Below are 4,602 nucleotides of genomic sequence, written 5' to 3' on the forward strand. Positions count from 1 at the left end.
GGTTATTACACAGAGCAAAGAAAGTCACAGAAAGACAATTACATGATTTCACTCATAAGTGGAATTTAAGAAACAAAAGAGGATCACAGAGGAAGAAAGGGAAAATAAGATGAAATCAGAAAGGGACACAAACCATAGGAGACTTTAAAAAAAATTTATTTATTTGAGAGAAAGAACATGGGCAGGGGGAGAAGCAGAAGAAGGAGACTCCCCACTGAGCAGGAAGCCCAACAACTTGGGGCTCATGGGGATCAATCCCAGGACCCAGGATCATGACCCGAAGGCAGGTGCTTCACTGGCTGAGGCACCCAGCACCCAGCCCCCACCCCCATAGAGACTGTTAACTCTAAGAAACAAACTGGGGTTGCTGAAGGAGGGGTAGGATGGGTAACAGGGTGATGAACATTAAGGAGGGCACTAAATGTAATCAGCACTAAATGTTATATGCAACTGATGAATCACTAAACTCTACCTGTAAAACTAATTTTAAAAAAAAAAAAAAGGAAAACCTCAAGAATGTCTTCATTAAGCGATATTTAGCCTCCTCAACATTGAGCTGTCCATCCCGCTCAGCTCTGGATAGAATCTGTTGCCTGTTTTTGGGCTTGTCATTGGCTTCTCCTTTATTTTTTATTTTTTATTTTTTTTGGCTTCTCCTTTATATCTCTCATCCGATCATTGGAGCCAGCCCAATAGATGCATTCTGCATGGGCTTTTCAGGGAATTTTTCACAAAAAGAGATTGATTCACACCAACTTAAACAGACCTTAAACTTAAGGACTAAAATCAGTTACCCAGCAGCCCTTGAACACTTGTGGATGTCAGATGTTTTCAAGTACTAATGGAAAATATGACTCTACTCCATCAATATCAATAGAAATGAAAAAGGAAAATCATTTGGATTCACAGAAAACACTTTCTAGGACTGTAAGAAGGCTGAAAATTATAGGAGAGCCCACAAACATCAAGGTTGTTGGGGCTAAGACCTAAGTCCTGAAGGGCTGTCACCGTTTCCTCGCGATGAGCAAAGTCGCAAGAAGGGGGCATCAGCAAGCAGCGTGGGAGATGGGAAGGCACGTGCCGCTTCCGTAAAGGTAACGTAAAAGTCTACTTTTGAGTCGAGCTCAGCTCCTCTCTCTGGCACAGAGCGTTCACGCGCTCCGCGTTCCTTCTGCGGTAACGAAACAGAGCGCCATTGTGCGCACGCTCCGTCATCGTGAGGGCCTGCCGGGGACGAGCGCGCTGCGTCCCTCCCGATGTCAGGGCGGGAAGCCCGAGGCCTCGTGGCCGCGCTGCCTCGGCCAGGCGCCGCGGGCCTGCGTGGGGCGCCGGGGGGTCCCCGGCCTCGAGGCACTTGCCGCGCCCGCCGGGACCCGGGACCCGGGACCCGTGACCCCTGACCCGTGACCCGTGACCCGTGACGCAGGGTTCCCACGAGGGACGTCTGTCAACCAACGGTCGCCCTGGCCCTGCGCACCTCGCGGCTGCGGACACAGACGCGGACACGGGGGCGCCTGCGGGGGCGACTTCCCGCGGCAGAGGCGGAGGCCGAGGCCGGAGGCCGGAGCGCGCCGCCCCGCGGCCATGGGCAGCTACCTGAGCTCCTACCTGGGCACCGCGAAGGACGCGCGGCCACGCCCCGCTTGGACGCGCCCCGCCCCGCAGCCCGGGCCCGCCCAGCGCCCGCCGAGCCTGGGCCAGGGCCAAGTGCTCTCCTTCTACCGCGAGCTGTGGGGCCGCCGCAGGCCGCTGCCCGCCCTGCCGCCCCGCTGGGGCCACACCCGGGGCCAGGGGGTCGTGGTCCCCAAGCCCTGGAGGCGCCTCCACAGCAAGCGGCCCCTCGAGGTCCTCACCGGCTGGGATGCGTCTCGCAAGAGGTGGGCCAGGCCCTGGCTTTGGAAAGCCCAGAGCCTCCTGAGCATCTGGAACATGGTGACCGTCAACGTCCCCTCTCCCGAGAGCAGAGGCAGCGTCTCCAGGGCTCCAGCCGACCAGGAGGAGCGCCCGCACCCCTGTGCCGAGGACAGCCCGCCGACGGCTCCCAGCCGACGCAGGAGAGGAAAGAAGAGGACCCACAGACCGCTCTGGTTTGAAGCCCCCAGCGGCAAGAGACGGAGGCTGAATGCAGAGCCCAGGGCCTCTGCCTTCAGGCCCGTATGGAGAGACGGAGTGGTCCCGATCTTCGTGCCCAGGCCCGGGCCTCTGACAAGGGGCTTCTGCTCCTGGCCTCCGCCTGTCTAACCGAACGCCCACCTGGGGCCGGCCTGACCCGCTGCCGCGACACCAGCAGCCCGGGGCCCTCCCCGTATCCTGAGCCAGAGTCCCGCCGCCACCACCCCCTGAGACTCAGACCCGCCGTTCTTGGCCCTGCTGCCCCCCCCCGCCCCCTCCGTGAGGCACTGACACCACCAGCCAGCCCTCACCAGCCCACCTGCCCCTCTGCCAAGGCCCCCAGCCCCGCCTCTGCTGATCCCGCAGGGCCCACGCTGAAGAAACAACGTCGCTATCAAAACCTCTGCCTTCCTCCTGCCCTGCCCTGGAACCCCACCTACCAGGAAGGCCTGCTTCTCCCCTACTTCCCCAGTTTCTGCCGTGAAAGCACTGCGCTTGTTCTATTTTAATAAGAAGAATAAGCAACTTTACTATCAGAGAGTGTCATTGTCTTTCTTTCAAAGGTACCTGTACTGGGATTTCGTCCGCACCATGCACTCTCGACCTTGGCACTGTCAACATCTGGGGCCACATAACTGTTGCTTGTGGGTGGGTGCTGTCCCCTGCTGTGCAGGCTTTAAGCAGAATCCCTGGCCTCCAGCCCCCAGGGGCCAGCAGCATACTCGCATGGTGAAAATACAAATATGTCCCCAGGCGTTGCCAAATATGCCAGGGCGAGGTGGGAGGTGGGCTGGATGGTGGGGGGTGGAGGAGGGGGGGCGGGGCGCGGGTGGGCGTGGGGGTGGGGGTGGGGGGAGGCACACTGGTGGAGAATCTCCGAAGGACAGTGACCTCTACTGGCAGAAACAGTCAAGCTGGGTCTCGCAAAATGCGCTATTTGAACACCCAGCAAAGATAGAGATGAATAGACTGAAGTGCTATATGCTTAGCAAAAACATTTCCCCCAGTTTTGGAGAATGCTGTGGAGTGTGATGGATTCAAATAGCTTGGCCCTGTTATTCATCAGAATATGCAAATTTGAAAACAATAAACTACTCATTTAAGCTCCTCAGGTTGGCAAAAATGAAAATGCCAATCACGTGAAATGCAGAGACTTGGAACCCCAGGCAGTGCTGCAGCTGTGAATGGGTCCAGCCAATCTACAGGAGCACTTGCAAGGGTTCCCTAGAGCACAGTGTGGCTACCGGAAACTCTTACACATGAGCGCGCGCACAACACACACACACACACACACACACACACGCACGCACGCACGCACACAAGCACGCGTGCGCACCCAAAGATTGGTGGGGATGTTCTTCCCAGCACTCTGCCAGGTCAGAGAACTGGGACAGTCTAAATGCCCGCCAGTAGGCGAATGCATAAAGTAAACATGCTACGTGCTATATCGAGGGGGTACTCTTCCACAAATTGAAGGAAAGAAATAGCCCAAGGATTCTCCACTCTTGGGCTCCTGGGCCAGATAATTCTGAGCATTGCAGGATGTGAAGCCGCACACCTGGCCTCTATCGCCCAGATACTGATAGGACCACCTCCAGTGGTGACAGTCAGATGCACCTCCAGGCATTGCCATATATCCCCGGAGGGACAAACACCACCCCCACTTGGAAATCACTGAAGTAGACAGAGCTATGTACTTTTCAATGACAGGTTACATCTCAGAAATACAGGGTGAGGGAAAAGATGGGGCTTAGTGCATTACGTGTACCATACGCCCTTTATATCATTTAAACAAGGGCAGAGTAATATTGCTGGAACAATAGGGGAGGCTAGGAACCGGGTAAGAGGTCATCTGGACACTTTGCCTGCATTGTTCTTTCCACCTAAAGCCTCTTTAACTACTGTTCAAACACGGCTTTCACGGCATTCCCCTTCAGAGAGTCAGAGGATATGCTGTAAACAAAGCAAAGTCCCTTCTCCCATGGAGCTTGCTTTCTAAAGGAGGTGGAGACAGAAGATAAACAAGTAAATAAATGGGGATCTCTGGGTGGCTCAGCGGTTTAGCGCCTGCCTTCCACTCTGGGCATGATCCTGGAGTCCCGGGATCGAGTCCCACGTCGGGCTCCTTGCACGGGGCCTGCTTCTCCCTCTGCCTGTGTCTCTGCCTCTCTCTCTCTTTGTCTCTCGTGAATACATAAATAAAATCTTTATTAAAAAAACCAAGTAAATAAATGGACACACTAGCAGGTACAGAGAAGTGCTATATAGAAAAATAAGGGAGGAGGAGGAGGAGGGGAGGGAGGGACACATACAATTCCACCAACACCACTGTGCCCCAAGTACTTTCCTGTGTCCCCATCACCTTGGAACTATGCCATCCTTTACCACCAGTTCAACTCTGTTCCTCAGGGTTCCCATTGGTGGCAACTCCTGCGTTCATGTAGAACCTCCACAAAGAGATTGAAAATATTTTATCTACCTAGATACAGA

Source organism: Vulpes lagopus, chromosome X, assembly GCF_018345385.1.
Source record: "Vulpes lagopus strain Blue_001 chromosome X, ASM1834538v1, whole genome shotgun sequence".
NCBI lineage: Eukaryota > Metazoa > Chordata > Mammalia > Carnivora > Canidae > Vulpes > Vulpes lagopus.